The 18597-nt window shown below is 45.6% G+C and overlaps 1 long non-coding RNA gene and 1 pseudogene across 1 annotated transcript; one reads left to right on the top strand and one right to left on the bottom strand.

The window, feature by feature from the left end:
- Positions 1-783: 783 nt before the first annotated feature.
- LOC105473129 (zinc finger protein OZF-like) lies at positions 784-1814 on the top strand (annotated as a pseudogene).
- Positions 1815-8880: 7066 nt separating this feature from the next.
- Positions 8881-11275, bottom strand: LOC139361389 (uncharacterized). The gene is made up of 5 exons (XR_011618956.1): positions 11088-11275; positions 10721-11002; positions 10043-10101; positions 9355-9488; positions 8881-9019 (listed from the first exon to the last, which is right to left on the bottom strand). It is a non-coding gene; the product is annotated as an uncharacterized lncRNA (long non-coding RNA).
- Positions 11276-18597: the final 7322 nt, after the last annotated feature.

Here is an 18597-nt window from a genome sequence, read left to right on the forward strand (position 1 = left end):
TTTGTGCTATGGTTCTTTATATTCCATTTTAGAAGAAGCCCGAGAAGATGATGAAGAGATAGACAGGCACAAGGACTTGGGGGGCATGTTGATCCATTTCCAGTAAAGACTGAGGAAAAGAGCTTTGAATATATGAAAAAATACTTCCTCTATTCTCAGACCTTATTTCTTTTAAGGCCACACCTTTTTGAAGTTTTGAGTTTGAATCACAACTTGGACTGAAATAATGAGGGAGCTTGTGTAGGAAAGAATCATCAAGGGAGTTAGTTGGGAGCTTCTCTACCACAGCTTACTCCTTATGGTATTAACCCCCTTTAAGTGCAAATACCTTTGGTTTAAACATTTGTACCTCATCTGATACCAGAGTGTTCATACTGGAGAGAAGCCCTATGAATTTACTGAATGTGGGGGAACTTTTACTCAGATGTCCACATTGCATTGAACATAGAAGTCATGCTGAAGAGAAACCCTGTGCATCTAAGGAATATTGACAAGCCCTTAGCTAGAGGACAAACCTCACTGAGAAGCAGCAAATTCATGCTGGAGAGAAACCAGTGAAGATAGCAATACTTTATTGAATAACAGAAAATTTTTCTGGAGAGAAAGCATTGAATGTACTGTGTGTGATAACATTTCCTCTCAAACCGTATCCCTTACTCTGCATTTAGGAGGTCACACACAGAGAAGCCTCATAAATGTAAGAGATGTGGAAATATCTTAAGTCAAAAGTCCATCCTCATTCATCAAGAAATTTGTACTGGAGAGAAACCTTGTGAATATGGGAAAGCTTCCATTCAGATGTCACACCTCAGCTGGCAGAGAATTTACAGTGGGGAAAACCCCTTTGCCTGTAAGCTATGCTATTTTTCAGCCGCAAATCAAACCTCACTGAGCATGAGCATTTTCACATGAGAGAGAAACCTTTTGAATGTAACAAGTGTGGAAAAGCCTTTAGCCAAAAGGAGTATGTCATTAAACATCAGAACTCCCGTGCCGGTGAGAAGCTTTTCGAATGTATTGAATGTGGAAAATCCTTTAGCCAGAAGGAAAACCTCCTTATGCACCAGAAAATTCACACTGGAGAAAAATCTTTTGAAAGTAAAGATTGCAGGAAAGCTTTCATTCAGAAGACAAACCTCATCAGACACCAGAGAACTCACACAGGAGAGAAGCCCTATGTATGTAAGGAGTGTGGAAAAACCTTTAGTGGTAAATCCAACCTTACTGAGCATGACAAAATGCAAATTGGAGAGAAGACTTTTAAATGTGGAATGTGGTGAATGTGGAACAACCTTTGTTTAGAAGAAGTACCTCATACAACATCAGAACCTTCACAGTGGAGAGAAACGCTATGAATGTAACGAATGTGGAAAAGCCTTCTCTCAGCGAACATCACTTATTCTACATGTGAGAATTCATCCAGGTGATAAACCTCACAAATACAATGCCTGTGGAAAAGGCTTCTCTCAGAGCTCAGAGCTCTCAGAGCTCATCTCTCACAGTGCGTGTGAGAAGCCATACAGGTGAGAAGCCCTATGGTTGTAATGAATGTGGGAAAGCTTTCTCTCAGTTCTCAACCCTTGCTATGCATTTGAGAATACACACAGGTAAGAAGCCTTATCAGTGGAGCAGCTGTGGGAAAGCTTTCAGCAAGAAGTCACACAACATTAGACACTAGAAAATGCATCCTCACTAAAAACCCCATGAACGCCTAGAAAGTGGGGAAGCTTTCATCAGAAATTCGCACCTCATCATGCACCAGAAATAATCCTTCTGAAGCAAAGCACCACAAATGAGGTTAACTTTAACAAATACTAAAAACTCAAGGGACGTCCTTGGGGGACGTGCCCTGGTGGCCACTGGCTTCTTATGGTGCCCACACTGCTGCTGATGCCATAGGGGAGCCACAGGGCCACACTGGGGGCTGTTCTGGAATTGGTGGTTTTCATCTTCATGTTAGGTAGGAACTGGCAGGCACCTTGGCTGTCCTTGTGGCCTCTGCCCTGCCCCTGGTCCTCCCCAGGTTGCTGATTTTCTGGGCTGCTTCTCTTCCAGGAGGAATTAAAGGTGGCAATGGCTGAAACCTGTGCTTTGGATTAGCAGAGACCCTAGGCTGTGTCATGCAGAAAAGGGAAGGATTGCAGATGGTGGTGGGATCAGCCAAAGGCAAGGGCTTCACTGTGGTGCTGGAGCCCTCCAGGTTGGGATGTTTGCATACAGCCCAGGTCCAGTTAGGTGGCCCATCAGCGAGTCCTGGATCTGGTCTCACTCATAAGCCATGGACAACATGAGCTCAATTTGCCAGGGCTCCCTGGGAGGGGATTGGAGATCCTGGGAAAAGGCTGGGCCGCCTGTTACTCCCACCCCACACCCTGCCTCCTGTAATCCCTTAGGAGGTCCACACTTTGAGTTGTCAGCCAGAGACAGTAACTCAAAACCTCAGCTTTAGGCAGCCAGAAGCCCAGAAATGAGGGAGAGGGCAGGCCTAGACACCAAAATAAAAGTCTATATATTTTAATATAAATACCAGAGGTGTTTGAACCAGAGCAACTCCATCTTGAATAGGTCCTGGGTAATTTAGGCCCCACCCTTAAGCCTGGAGAATCTTGAATGAGGCTGAGACCTACTGGGCTGCATTCCCAGGAAGGTAGGCATTCTACGTCACAGCATGAGATAGGAAGTCGGCACAAGATACAGGTCACAAAGACCTTGCTGATAAAACAGGTTGCGGCAAAGAAGCCAGCCACAACAAAGATGGTGATGAAAGTGATGTCTGGTTGTCCTCACTACTCATTGTATGCTAATTATGATGCATTAGCATGCTAAAAGACACTCCCACCAGCATCATGACAGTTTAGGAATGCCATGGCAATGTCAGGAAGTTACCCTATATGGTCTAAAAGGGGGACAAACCCTCAATTCCAGGAATTGCCCACACCTTTCCTGGAAGACTCATGGATAATCCACCCCTTGTTTAGTATATAATCAAAAAGTAACGATAAGTACAAGCAGTTGAGCACCCCATGCCACTGCTCTGCCTATGGCGTGGCCATTCTTTCATTCCTTTGCTTTCTCTAATAAACTTGCTTTCACTTCATGGATTCGCCTCAAATTCTTTCTTGCACGAGATCCAAGAATTCTCTGTTGGGGTCTGGATCAGGACCCCTTCCCAGTAACATAAATATGTAATGAAACAAAGGTCCATAACTTGACCCAATTGGAAACACAAAATTTACTATAAGGATTTATATAACAAAGAGATAAAAAGGGCCCTGATTGTCTTTTGTGCCCGTACAGCATGGGCTCCAGATTAACAAATGCTAAAATGCACCAATTGACAAAGCTTCATGAACTTAGCCAATGCTGGGACTCAAGTTACAGTTATACCTGTGATGAACATTGCAATGCCTGTAATCCTGGCAAAATAACTATAGAGGAAAAATAGGCATGCTTTATTTTAACTGTAGCTTTGCCTAAATTTCGCATAGGCATAATACTCATTGCCCTAAAATATGCTCTAACACAGTGAATAATAAATATGATTCAATTAAGTCTTTGGCACTTATAAATTGGCTTGGACCTTGGAGGTCCCCAGTTAAAATAATATGACTATGACTATGACTGTGAGACAAATTGGACCTTGTAGATCCCCAGTTAAAATAGTTCATATGACTCTGCAAGTTATAGCCAGATGTGTTGGTCTGCTAGGGCTGCCAGAGCCTGGGTGATTTTAACAATCAGAATGTATTTCCTCACTGTTCTGGAGGCTGGAATTCCAAGACTGAGGTGTGGGGGATTTGGTTTCTCTGAGGCCTCTCTCTTGACCCGAGATGACCTTTCCTATGGGCACACCCAGCACTGAAGTCTCTTTATGTCTCCAAATTGCTTCTTTTATAAAGACACCTGTCATGTTGGATTAGGGCCCACCTTAATGGTCTCATTTTAACTTAATCACACCCTTTAAAGGCTGTATCTGTAAATACGGGCACATTCTGAGGTACTGGGGGTAAGGGCTTCAATATGTAATTTTGGGAGAGACCCAATTCAGATGTATAGGACCTTCAAGTTTAAAACTTAATATGTAAAACCTTATTAATAAAAGGGTGGTTCTCTCCACTGCTTCTCCAATTGACAGCTCAATCTTGCCTGTGCTTAAGCCTGGAAAAAAAATAAATGGTGCTTCACGGTGGTTTACTGCAACCTTAAGATTGTAATCCTTTCATTAAGGCCCCTATACCCAATAGCCAGTATTAAAGAACTTACTGACCCCATCCAATCAACAACTGGTAAAGATTTTACTGTTTTAGATGCGGCTATCATGTTCTGTTCTGTGCCTACTTCAATAGCCTCTCTGCCCTAATTCACCTTCACCTGCAATGGGACATGGTACTTCTTTTCTAGGCTACCCATGGGGTACTCCAACAGCGTTGCCACCACATACAGTCTTCATAGAGTGCTTAAGTACACCCAGCTTTCTCCAGGAGCTCAGGTCACCCCAGACCCTCATCCCAGACAGCATTGCCCTGGAGCTCATAGCTGGAGATGACATCGCCCAGGGAGTTCTCAGGCAAAATTTTGATCTCTACAAACCATGACATGTAGAGAGGGACACACATCTGATTCAACAGTCCCTGATCCAGTGATCCACGGACACATTTGCCCACAAGGAATAACCTAGAATCTCTGTCTGCTGGAGGTCAGGGGCATTACATGAGCTGAGTAGAACTTAGTTTTTAATCACCAGACATAGGCAAGGTGTTTAAGTTTACACATAGGCAAGGTGTTTACAAGGTGTTTAAGTTTACATTTGAAAGTTACACTTTTAAGCAGCATGGTCCTCACTCAAGGTGAGGTAAATATTGCTGCAAAGGAACAACAGCTGCATTGTTGGAGTTCTGCTTTTGAGGGCTGTGTGTGTGTGTGTGTGTGTGCGCGCGTGCGAACGTGCATTGATTTCTTTCACAAAATACATTTTCAAATACTTCCTTACTCCATTCAACATTGCCCCTTCCTTTTAAATAAATTTTTTGAAAACTAATAAACCTATTTTATTTATTTACATTTTTAATTTACATTTCTTTACAAACTGTTTGCTATTAGTCTACAGTGAAAAGTCAACACTTTATAAAATAAGATTGGCTAAATTAAAAGCTTGTCAATTCTACTACTTTGAAAGGCTATACCCATTATCAGAAAGTCTGGGCTATTCAAAATATTTTACAAAATTCTGAAACTTTGAAAAGCTGCAAGATTTGGGGACAGCAAGATGAGGTGTTTTCTCTAACAGCCAGTTTTGTTCACTGTATTATGAAATAAGTACTTTTTAAATTAACAACTTGAATTCTAAAACATATTTTTGAAAATAAATAATGATTTTGTAAAAATAGAAAATCTGTTGTATCTTTATCTTAAAATTCATTTCTTATCTGTTTTCTAGATTTGATATTTTGCCATTTTACAGGATACTAGACAAGAGGATCTCAATTTGGATTGCTATATTGGGCTCCTAATATCCTAATATAATTTTAAATCATCCCCAACAATGCATTATTACCATATATATCAATAATTCCCAAACTGTACTATAAGCTATGTATACTATTGATATTTTTCAGCTAAAATATACTTATAAATACATAAAAATATAAAAATATATTTATCTAGGTGTTGTTATGCAATAATGCACTTTTCAAAAAGAAACGATATACCAGTCTCAAGAATACCTGGAAGCGGCATGAAAATTCTTGATTCCTTTTATATATAGTGACAGAAAAAGATGTAAATCTAACAATTGTCTGTTTTTATTGTATAAAGTTTTTTCTATAAGCACATGTGGATTAAGTATTTGTTATTCCACATTCCCCATGTCACCAGCACTGTGTGCCCATGGCACGGCTATTCTAACACTGCAGCCGTGGGGCTGAGGGCGGCAGACTGGGCACCTGCACTGAGCCACATTCATCACACAGTTGGACCAGTCCTGAGCCGGGGGCGGAAGCATCCTGACGTGAAAAGCTGTTTGCCAAGTACAATGACCACATGTTTTGTCTATTTTGAATCCACCATTACAACAAAATCTACACTCTTGACAGATGAGACAGGCAGATATGATCTTTGAACACGAGTGAGAAAGACGTTCACACAGACTCCTATCCTCCCTCATGTGACTGGAGGATTAAAATGGCAGTGGGGGGAGTGGATGTTCAGCTCAGGGGCAGATCAGTGACACTGTCACAGCTATTTTAGGACCTGAAATATTTATATGAGCTTATTCCAAACCCTGATACATAATTAATGAACTCAGAACTGTACACAAAGGGAAACAAAAAACCACTGTGACAGTGTCCAGGTCCCTCATCAACTCCCCAGAAGTCAAGGAGGTCAAGGCTGGTCTCAAACTCCTGGGCTCAAGAGATCCGCCCACCTCGAACTCCCAAAGCTCTGGGATTACAGGCATAAGCCACCACACACGGCCTAGTAAGTTCTTTCCATATGTTTGGAATGAATGTGTTTCCAGGACAAAAGCTTACAATGACATCTTTCTTACCTGTAAGATACCCAAAGAGCAGAGAGAGTGTCCCAAGCCTGGCTAAGCATCCAGAACACTGGGGGAGCTTTAAAAACACAGATATAAATGATTGTGCCTCATCCCTTACTTACTGAGTCACAATCCCAGAGATGGAAGCGCCCAGAGATCTGTCTTTTCAGAACTCCTCCGGCTCTCCAGGTGGTGCTGACAATCAGGCAGATTGACAGCCAGTACTGCAGGCAGCTCCTCCCAGATGTCAGGAGCAGGGGAGTCACCCAGGGCTAGGTCAGACTGAAGGTTCTGGTGCACCAGGGGTGGGGAGGGGCTTGAGAGTTGGCCTTTCCAACAAGCTTCCCAGAGAGGCTGGTTTGCTGATCCTCAGACCAGGCTTTGAGGGTGCACAGCACTCTTCCTCTAGGCGTGTGTCCACATGCCTGACACCTTTGTTGTTGCATTGCCCCAGGCATGAAGTGCAGGGTGCCCCCTCTACGCCTTCAGCCCTGCTTTCTCCCCTGCTGACCCCCAAATCGCTAGGGTTTGGACTTGCCTTCATAAAGGGAGCTCTCAGCTCAGGGGTGGGCCCTCCCCACTGGCCCCCTCTTTCCAAGGCCCAGCATCAGCAGGAGCTGCTCGAGCAATTCATCCTGAGGGGTCTATGTGGTGTGAAAGGCTCAGGGAGACTGTTCTGTTTATTGTCAAGGGCCAGGAAACAAAGCCTGGGAACAAAGTCTGGAAATGCTCAACCAAGTGGTGATGATTGACAAGATAGGGCCGGGTGCGGAAGAGACTCCCACACACAGCAGGACCGAGTGAGCGCCAATTCTTCCTTCTAACACTGGCACCAAGGAGAGACCACGATGGGCCCCCTGAGCTTCCTTTGGTTTTCCCTGCCATCTTCATGGTCCTCCACTGCACTTGAATGATGAGTCCTGAGGGTCCGAGTAACTTGCAGGGATTGCTGTGCTGCCAGGAGCGGGTGAAAGAAGAGGCGAGAGCAGCCAACTCAGCTAAAAAGAAAGCCAGAGGAGAGGGTGGGTATTTAGGAAGCAGGGATTTTTAATTTCAAGTGAATTCTGTAATTAAGGAAAAGGGGTGGCGATGGTGGGGCTCGGGACTGGGTGCTCTGGCACTGTCCCTAACGGCAATCACAGTGCTGGCTTTGCTCCTGTGCTGCCATCCCTCCTGTCTCTCAGCAATAGGAAGAACACGTTTGCTTTTGATGCACGTGGTGCAGCAGGCCTGGGATGCCGCATTTCACACAAGCTTCAGGTAACCCCAGTGCTGCTGGTCCATAGACCACGCTGTGAGTAGCAAGGTCACAAACTCCCCCGAAGGAGGGGAGTAGCTGGGCTGGGTTTCTGAGAGACCCTATTACGATTGGACTACTTTGGGCCTCCCTTCTTGAGAACGCAAAACAGCTGCTGGGTGTGCTGAAGCCATTTTCACCCCACAACAAAGAAGGTCAGCACGTTTCTCCACACAATGATATAAGGTTTTGTTTTCATATAAAACCTCAACAGATGAATGAGGCCACTAGCCATGATTTCAGAAAGAAAGGCTAAAATAGCAACTATTTTTTTTGACAGAGTCTTGCTCTGTCACCCAGGCTGGAGTGCAGTGGCTCGATCTCCACTCACTGCAACTTCTGACTCCTGGGTTCAAGCAATCTGCTTGCCTCAGCCTCCCGATTAGCTGGGACTACACGTGCACGCCACACCTGGCTAATTTTTGTACTTTCAGTAGAGACAGGGTTTCACCATGTTGGCCATGCTGGTCTTGAACTCCTGACCTGAAGTGATCCACCTGTCTTTGCCTCCCAAAGTGCTGGGATTACAGATATGAGCCACGATACCTGGCCCACAAATACCAACTATTCTTTAAACAAAAAATTATTATGTTGGAGGCACAGTGGCTCATGCTGTAATTTCAATACCTTGGGAGGCCAAGGCAGGCAAATTGCTTGAGCCCTGGAGTTGGAGACCAGCCTGAGCAACATGGCGAAACCCTGCCTCTGCAAAAAGTTTTTTAAAAATTAGCTGGGCATAGTGGCATTCATCTATAGTCCCAGCTACTCAGGAAGCTGAGGTGGGAGGATTGCTTGAGCCTGGGAGGTTGAGGCTGCAGTGAGCTGTGATGGCACCACTGCACTCCAGCCTAGATGACAGAGTGAGACAGGGTCTCACACATACACACTTTGGGAGAGATGTCCCCCATAATTAAACTAGGTTAACACAGATGATTTTATTTAACAGCTGAAATGGTTCTGTTACCTGGGATCTTGTTTTATATTTAGTTGATCTTGGAGGATCCATCATGAACCCCCCTAGAAGTGCCCACAGTGACATGTTCCATGAGTGCTTGATGGAAAACCATACATTTCTAAGGCTCTGGTGGCAGGCAGCAGTTATGCAATGGCATGAGGAAAATCCATTTAGTAGAGTTGTCCAAAAGTGCAGTGGCCTGGCTCGGTAAGCTGTAAATTATCTGTCCCTGTGAGGGGTAGAAAGTGAGGATGGAGAAGGAAGGAATATGCCAGACAGGGGTTGAACCAGACGGGCTTCTTCCAGTTGTCAGCTTCATGACTACAGGTACTGTCCACGTCTCCAGGATCCACCAAGGATGCCTCTGATAATGTAACATGTACCCCCTTTTTTCTTGGGCAGTTTATTCCAACAAGTGAGCTATGGTGCAGGCATTGGGCCACGCAGTATCTGTTTGACTTTCGGGGGCTTAGGTCAGCTTGGTGGAGTTCTCTGGGTCCCTGTAGAGAATCATCCAACCGAGGGATGGCCTGCAGGGTCCCGCCCCACCCCTAAAGCACTTACATTCATACAAAATCCTGGAGCTGAATATTCTCAGCAGGCTTATTCCTCATAGCCAAAAGCCAGAAACAAATCCAGATGTTCTTCGAGGAGCAAATGGTGAAACAGTTGGGGTCATTGTGGAAATGGAGGGAAGGCTTTGGAGAGATACATAGGAAGAATGAATAGGACTCAGTAATGGACTGTTTATGACTTGGGGGGATACAGGCTGAAGAAACTCTTCTAGAGTCTGGAATGGGGTCCCTAGGTGAGCCGTCACACCATTTATTTAGACAGTAAGTCTGGGTCACAGCCAAGTCAAGGAAGACGACCTAGACTATAGAGCGGGATCAGTTTTAATATGTAATGTCAAAGAAGCATTTCAGTCTGGAAATCAGCTAGGCAGCTGTACATATAATTCTGAGTGGAGATAAAATCTGGAGGTTGTAAGAATAGAGTTAATAATTAATGCATTAAAAATCAATTTGTTCACCTGGAGGGCTTGGGGTTCTTTTTTTCCAGCATACCAATAAAAGAATAACAGAGTCCAGGGGTGAGTTATGACGCACTTCAGATTTTAAATCCCAAGCAGGGGTTGTGAGCGCACTGGCAAAAATTGGGGAGGAGCATCCAGAAAGGCAGGACGTTCCAGAAGGAGAAACATCAGCATCAGAAGCCAGGAGCAAGATGGAAACAAAAGGGAGCCACTTACCTGGACTGCTCCTTGGACGTGGTAAATGGAAAGTGGCCATTAGATTTTCCATCATAGAACTGTCAAAAGACAAAAGCACAACAGATTTAGTTTAAATATCCTAATTGACTTTATTTCCTATTCTAGAATCAGGCAACACTTCATTCCATAAAACAGACTGAGCGTTCCTCCCAGCAGAGTGGGGGAGATGGGCTTTATGGATAGAAAAGGCTGAAGCAGAAACAGAGAACAAAACACGGATTGGTTGCAAAGTTACTTTCCTTGTAAACATTAAAGCAGACAGGAGGGACTGCTTATCATGCTGGCTAAACCTGGCCTGTTGGGGATTTGCCTTTTATCTCTCTGTGTCCTGACTTCTCAGAAGGTCAGATCAACAACTTAGTTTTGGTTTGGAAAGATGGAACTTTCGCACGAGGAACTCCATTCCAGTCTAATCTTGTTACTGAACTCAACCTGGGTCGGCTTGCCCCGTGCGGTAAAACCAAACACACACACTGAGGTTTGCAGCAGGAGAAAGGAAGGTGTTAACTTGCAGGACACCAAGCAAGGAAAATGGGGCAGCTTACGCTTCAGACCCAATCTCCTGGATGGTTTACAAGCAAGGGATTTTAAAGGCAGGGGAACATTTCAGGAAAGCAGAAGTTACAGGGAAACCATAAATCAATACAGAGGGTATACCTTGGTTTGGCCCAAAAAGGTGGAAGCTCTTGAAGCAAGGGGCTTGCAGGTCATAGGTGGCTTCAGGATTCTTTGATTGCAATTGGTTAAGGAAGCCAGGCTTTCTCTAAAAACTTGGGGTCAGCAGAAAGCAATGTTAAGGTCTGGCTTATGGGCATGACTCTCTCCAGGCCCATGAGAAAGAAATTTAGAACAAAGAGCAGCCGTCAGAGCGCAGCCCTCAGCTCCCCTGTCATCTGAGGTCTCTGTGATGATGGTCAGTATTTTCCATCTGAGGTGGGTCTGCCGAAAAACAATTTAGGGACATATGCTAAGATGTGATCTTTAGTTTCAATAGGGGACCAAACACCTTGTGGCTCTGACTTACTTGAGTGGTTATTACTTGAAGCTATGATTCCCTCTTGCTTATCAGGTGGCTCATCTACTTCTCAAGGCCAGCTAGGTGCCTGCAATTTCCCTTGAAGGAAATCAAGATTTTCTTTTGTTTCCACACTTGGAGGAGGCCCAGCAGGCCTCTAATAGGGGTCCCTGCTCCATCTCAGCCTGTTGGGCCTAGTGCAGAAACTCAGTCCAAATCAATGGCCTCCTGTAAACGTATTTTACAGAAGTCAGCAGTGTCCATAGCAAGGGAGAGTTTCTTGAGCAACTTGCTGGGAGACATAGGAGTGAAATAAAGAGGGAATGTCAGGTGAAAACATTGAAAAGATGAGTACTGACAAGTATTTACAGAGGGCTAACTCTGAAGTGGTTCCAAGAAAGTGGGATCTTGAAAAGCAGGTAGTGGAGGGAAAAATGGCTTCCCCTTCCCCTTCTAGGTTCTTTGGCTGGGCTAGGAATTAAATTGACATGACAGGCTAATAGGAGAAAAACAATTTTAATTACGTCTGTATGCACAGGAATCCCACAAAGTATAGACCACGAGAAGGGCCAGATAATTGAAGCTTAGATAGCGTCCTGAGTTACAGAAAGGAACAGGTGCTTGAGGCTTCTATATATAAAGGCGGCCGCCAGGTGTCGCCAGACAACCAGCCTGAAAGCCAGCCGGAGGGATCTGGATCGCCAGCCCGCCGGCCGGCAGGACGCCAGGCCTCGTCCGGGTCCACCTCGGTTCGCATTCCCACCTCGGGGCTCCCTGGCAGGCATGAGTGGAACCGTGAGATCCCTGGCAGCCAAAAGAAGCCTTGGAAAATTGGGGGGGAAGCGCCCGGGGCCAGGGACAGCTGCCGGGCTGGGGACAGACTCCCCAGCGCCTCCCGGGCCAGATCCCCACCCAGAGTGGACTTCAAAATTCACCGAAGTGGGCCTGCCTCAGCCTCCCCAGGGGCATTTAGAAATTTCTGCGGACCGAAAACCCCTCCTGCGTCCTCTTCAGAACTATAACTGTTTATATCTAATCACTATTTATGTAGATTTAGTATTTATAAAGTATAATTTATACTTATGATTCTATAAATTTATATTATTTATATTCATATAGTTTTTAAATGTAAATAAATTATTATTTGTTTATAATACTTGCTTATAACAATTACTATTGCTATATAAACCTCAGGTTCCCCCATCCCCCTGCCCCTACCCTTCCCTCCTCACCTCCCCACAGGCCTCCCCCCACGCCCATCTCCCCTTCCCTTGCTCCCTTCCCCTCTCCCAAATTCTAGTTGCCCATCTGCTGGGTTGGGCTGCTGGTCGATCTGATCAACTTTCTGAGGACACATCAAAACTGCAGAAAAGGCTGATCGACCCAGCAACTCTAACAAAGATCATCCGTCGGACATCTGGTCACCCCTCTATCTCGGAGCCAGAGGCTGCAGGCTCTTCCCCGGTGGGGAGGGTAGGGCCTCAAAGTCCAAACACAATATCTCATTATGCAGGCCGCAGCTAAATCCACTGCGCCTTCCCCGTTTTTCTCGTACTGCCCAAGCCAGTCTCCACCTCCGAGACAAGACTCCGAAAAAGGTGTAAAGCTCAAATCGGATGATCACGACCCACGCGTGGCCACGGACGGTCCCATGTTACCCTTTGCAGTCCTCCTGGAACAGGCGGGCCGGTCCTCACCTCCGGGGCGGGGCTCAGAGATAATGGGTGTAATGGAAGGCCTGAGGACAAGGCCCCAAACCAGTCGGCGTCCGGGCGGGGTACCCCATCCCCCATTCATACTCTCGGAAGGCCCATCGATTCCTGCGTGCACTAGTTGATCAGCTCAGGCCACAGCACTCCGAGTTTAAGAGCGCGCCTCCAACGCTGACCTGCAGGTTTAATCTCCGACGAAAGGACGAAGAGTACACCGGGCAAAGCTGGGCTCATCCTGCCAGTGCTGCCAGTCGCCTGAACTCTGCACAGCACTCTGTGGCCAAATCCCCTTTCTTGCCGGCTTCTCCAGAGCGCAGGAGAGAAAACCTAAACAGTGCAGCCAGGTGGCGCCCGACAGCCGGTGCGAGCAGCCGCGGATCGGATCGGCATAGCTGGCGGTAGAGGCCTCTCCAAGTCCCGGGCTACCTGGTATCGCGTTTCTCAGCCGGGGGCGGACAGAGGAGCTCTCAGTTGGCACGGCCTAGAATGGTGCGACCCCGCAGCCGAAGGGGACTTGAAAATTTTTCCTAACCACCGTTAGGCTCCGAGAGACTGCTACCGGCTAGGACAGACCGCCCACGCGGCTCCGGGATGGGCGATCTTCTCCGCTAACCGGGAACGTTTCCGGAGACCCCCCCGGGACCGGCGCCCTGCCTCATCTTCCCAGCGCAGCGGGGTCCCGGGCTCCCAGCGTATTCGAAAGTTTTGAGGCGGGAGAGACCCTGAAGTTGAAACTGTGAAAGGGAGAACGTGGGTGAATCGCTTTTATTCTGTCTTTTGGAAGTGGGGAAGCCTTTCTAAACCACAAAATAAACCCAGAAGCCATCAAGGAAATGATTGATCAGCTTGACAACATAACGTTTGAACAAAATACACAAGCAAAGTCCAAAGATAACAAATGACTGTGGAGATCAATTCTGCAAATACGCGGGTGATAAGAATATTGATTTCATTCACAGTAGCCAAGATACAGAAGCAACCTAAGCATCTACCAGTGGGTGAACAAATAAAGAAAATGCGGTGCATGTACACCATGCGGTACTATCCCGCCTTTGAATAAAAGGAAATCCTGCCATTGGCGACAACATGGATGAACGTGAAGGCCATTGTACTAAGCAAAGTAAGCCAGGCACAGACACAAATACCACTTGGTCTCTCCTGTACGTGGAATCTGAAAATAGCTGAACTCATAGAAACGGAGAGTAGAATGGTGGCTACCTGAGGCCGGGGGAAGGGCAGGAGCGGGGAGACGTTGGTCAACGGGTACAAGGATTCAGTTAGACAAGAGGAATACGTTTTAGTGATCCACATGACACGGTGACTGTAGTTAATGCATTATATATGTCAAAATTCCTAAAATAGAAGATTTTAAATATTCTTACCACAAAAAATAGATGAGTTGGTGATGGATATCTTAATTAGCTTAAAGTAATTGTCCCACCAATGTATACATATATCGAAACATCACATTGTATCCCATAAATATATACAATTATGATTTGTCAATTAAAAATAAACTTTAAAAATCGTTTGAAAAGATTTCAGCATTATTTACTATAATAACAAAAAAACTGGTGTAGGGGTTGATAGCCATTCATTAAGAGGGGCTGGGTTAAATAAACTCCAGTACATCCACACCGTACACTGTGTGAATTTGTTTTGTTTTGTTTTAGATGAGATAAATGTTGATGATGAAATATTAAATGAAGAATTTAAAACAAGAATTGAGTTACCCCTATTTCAACACATTAAATAGCTAGTAAAGACCGTGTGGTATGGACAGAGGGAGATGATCTACAGAACAGAAAAAAGATAGAAAACAAATGCACCCAGCTGGTTTTTGACAAGCATGCGAAAGCAACTCATGGGAGGAAAAGTGGCCTTTCCATCAAATGGGAGTCGGGCAATTGCACATCACAGGCACAGCAAACAAGCAGGCAAACCAAAACCCTTGACCTAGACACTGTCAACTTTAAAATCCTAAGCCCCCACCAAATGAATGGACCCCGTCTTGGCCAAGGGGACCTCAGGAAAATCTTTAAAATTTAGTTCTAGTCATAATGGGGTGGGAGGTCAGGCACACCTCATTATACCCCCTGCCTTTTGGGGTTTAGACCAGCATTAATGTTAACATAGAGATCAGAAGACTGACAGAACAGACTCTGTGGCAATAAAACACCAAATTATAAACAGGACTTAAGGCCATGCCAGGCAAGGGTGAAGTCACTAACCCTACGCCTAGAGAATAAACTGTGTTCTAAGGGCCACAAGGCTTTTCTTTTACTCTAGCAGCTAAACAACCACTTGCGTCGAGATGGACAAGATTAAAACAATGTCCAGCTCCACCACCTACTGACTTACTGAACCCCTGCTCTACCAGCCATAACTTCCTGATAACACCACCAACCATGGAGCGTCTCTGGCTGGTTTACAGAGGCTGCACACTTGTGTGCCTTCATGCCCTGAAAAGACCTGTTGACATATAGGACCTAATTGTAATACATTTAAATGTTAAGTCTCCACCCCAAAGTGAACATGGGTCATATGCTACATGCATGTCTGTTCAATATGCATGTATCAGCACCACCTTCATGAATATTCATAGCTCCTCCTATAACCTGTTGAATATGTATGTTTAGCCAACCTGCTCAGCATAAAGCTCCAACCCCAACCCCTCCTCCTTCAAAGTGCCTCTTTCTGGTTTTCTGGTCCCTTGGCTGGGACGGCCACCTTGTAGGCTGTAATTCTTATGAGAAATAAAGTCTCCTCACCTTTCTAAATGGATAAATTGTGGGGGTTTTACCCTCACACCTCATACAAACATTAACTCCAAATGGATCACACATTTCAATGTAAAATGTAAAACTATAAAACTTCAGGGAAAAATAATTCTTAGAGAATAATGGGATCTAGACTAAAAAAGGAGATTTTGTACTTGACATCAAAAGTATGGTTCATAAAGAGAGAGGGATAAATTGGAAGTCATCAAAATTAAAAACCCAGGCTCTGTGAAAGGTCCTCTGTTTTTTTTTTGTTTTTTTTTTCTGAGATGGAGTCTCACTCTGTTGCCCAGGCTGGAGTGCAGTGGCACAATCTCGGCTCAGCGCAACCTCCGCCTCCCAGGTTCAAGTGATTCTCCTGCCTCAGCCTCCCAAGCAGCTGGGACTACAGGTGCATGCCGCCATGCCCAGATAATTTTTGTAATATTTTTTACACATTGTTGTAGAATATGTGGTTTGCAAATATTTTCTTCTGATCTATACTTTGTTTTCATCCTCTTAACAGGACCTTTCAACTGGGTGTGGTGGCTCACGCCTGTAATCCCAGCACTTTGGGGGGCCGAGCCAGGCAGATCACCAGGTCAGGAGTTCAAGACAAGCCTGACTAATATGGTGAAACCCCATCTCTACTAAAAACACAAAAATTAGCCAGGAGTGGTGGTGGCCATCTGTAATCCCAGCACTTTGGGAGGTAGAGGCGGGCAGATCACGAGGTCAAGAGATTGAGACCATCCTGGCCAACATGGCGAAACCCTTTGTGGATGGAAAAACTTCATTTAGTGTTTTTATAACAATGACAAATAATAATGGTAATCATTACAATAGTGATGAACAACAGCAACAATAACTATTATCATTATTAACCTCGGGGGATGAAAGAGTAGGGTACAGACTATGGAGAATGGCCACCTACCCCTGCTGGGTCCCAGGGTGGCTGGAGTCAGAGCCCCAGGTTTGCGCATGCAACGTGCTCTGTGAAGGCAATGGGCAAGCAGCAGGAGGAAAGGTAAGTAGCTCTAAGAGGGTGCGGCAGACCAGTGAGGACCCTGGGAGGGGAAACGGGGGAGTGGCGAGCAGGGAGAGGGACCCAGTTTGGGCACCCACTGCCTGGTCAGTGAGCTGCCAAAGCTTCCTCCACAAGGGCTAGACACCTGGTCCATGCCTGCCTACCCGGCCCCAGGCCAGCAAACTGCGGGCACCAGCTCACGGTGCACAGAAATATGCACTCTGGATGAATCGCACACCTCAATGTTAAACTAAAAGAGAAAACCTCAGTAGAGAATGCTAAGCTTTTGTGTCCCCTGGAGAAATGTTCTTCAGTGTGGCAGAGCAGAAACCCAGGTGGTTGGCAGCCGTCTGGTGTGGTGCCAGGGCAGAGCGCTGACCTGTTAGAGCAGCCTGGAGTTCTGCCAGCTGTGACCCACCGCGCCGCCTTCTGTATCTGCAGGGTAAGACCTTCAGGTTTAGCACCGCAAACCCAGGCATTTGGAGCCTGTTGGGCCAGCGTTGCTGATCAGGTGCAGATGGGCCTGCTGACTTCACCTGAATTGTAGCTGCCAGCCTTCTTGAGAAATGGGGGCGCAGATGTGACTCAGCAGGCTGAGGCCTCGGGTGCACCATTACTGCCTGAACACACGTCCCCCAGGCACTTGGGGCCCCCAACACCCAAAGCGGCCACGAGGTGCGGGGCCTCCCTCTGGCTAGGGGGAGCAAGGAGACAGCGAGTGTGGTAGCCAGGGCTGGGCCTCAGCACTCCCAGGGGGGTGTGGGTGTGATGAGTGCCATCAGGCCAAGTCCACAGTGAAGGTTTGTAGGACTGGGGCTGGGGGCTGGCCTTGAATCCTGAGCCACCCACCAGTGGCAAACTGCAGTTTTGCAGGAGGATCACTGGAGCCCAGGATTTCAAGGCTGCAGTGAGCCATCATTGTGCCACTGCACTCCAGCCTAGGCAACAGAAATTGTAGTATTTGCATATAACCTACACACATCCTCCACATGCTTTAAATCAGGGGTGTCCAATCTTTTGGTTTTTCTCAGCCACAATGGAAGAAGAATTGTCTTGGGTCACCCATAAAATACAATAACACTAAAGATAGCTGATGAGCTTTAAAAAATCGCAAAAAAAAAAAAATCTCATGTTTTAAGAAAGTTTACAAATTTGTTTTGGAGGGTAGGCCACAGGTTGGACAAGGTTGATTTAAATCACCTCTAGATTACTTATATCTAATACAATGTAAATACTATGTAAATAGTTGTTATATTGTATTATTTAGAGAATAATGGCAAGAAAAAAAGTCTGTATGTTTAGTACAGACACAACCATTCTTTTTTTTCAAATGTTTTTGCATCAAGTTTGGCTGAATCCATGGATGCAGAACCCATGGATATGAAGGAGGGACTGTACTCTGTGTGGATTGCTATGTGGGAATGGGAAAAACACTTTGGTTTGGCTTTCCATTGCACCTCTGTCATTTTTGGTGATGTTTTATCTTTGCAAATTAGTTAGTAGAAAAGTTGTCTTATTTGAGAATATATTCAAGAGCTTAAAGATTTTTTAAATCTTTATTAGACTTATATTTTTCTAAGAATTGACCACTTACTGCTCTTGATAGCAGTGTGAACACCAGCAAAGCAGTCAACTGATAAATCATGCAGTTCATGCACTGGAAAGGAGAGCTTTAATTCTTGTGAAGGAGTGCAGCTCACAGGCTTGGAAGTGTAGCCTCTGGCTCTGCCAAAAGCAAGTGCTTCAAGGGAGGGGTAAAGGGAGTAGGAATTTATGATGAGTGGAGTGGCAGAACGTATATATTCAATAAGTTATAGGAGTAGTAATGAATATTTATGAAAGGAACGTGAATGTGCCGTTGAGTTTCATACCTCTTCATGGGTCACGTGTTCATGTATTAGCATGATCTGGGGGTGGAGTTTTTAGCCTCTGACATCAAAAGGTGCATCAGGGGCCACAAACCACTCACTGTGCATCCTCTGTGAGCCAGCCAAAACCGGTCCAGAGGCGGTGGTTTGTTT

The sequence above is a fragment of the Macaca nemestrina genome, unplaced genomic scaffold, assembly GCF_043159975.1.
Source record: "Macaca nemestrina isolate mMacNem1 unplaced genomic scaffold, mMacNem.hap1 Scaffold_46, whole genome shotgun sequence".
Lineage (NCBI taxonomy): Eukaryota > Metazoa > Chordata > Mammalia > Primates > Cercopithecidae > Macaca > Macaca nemestrina.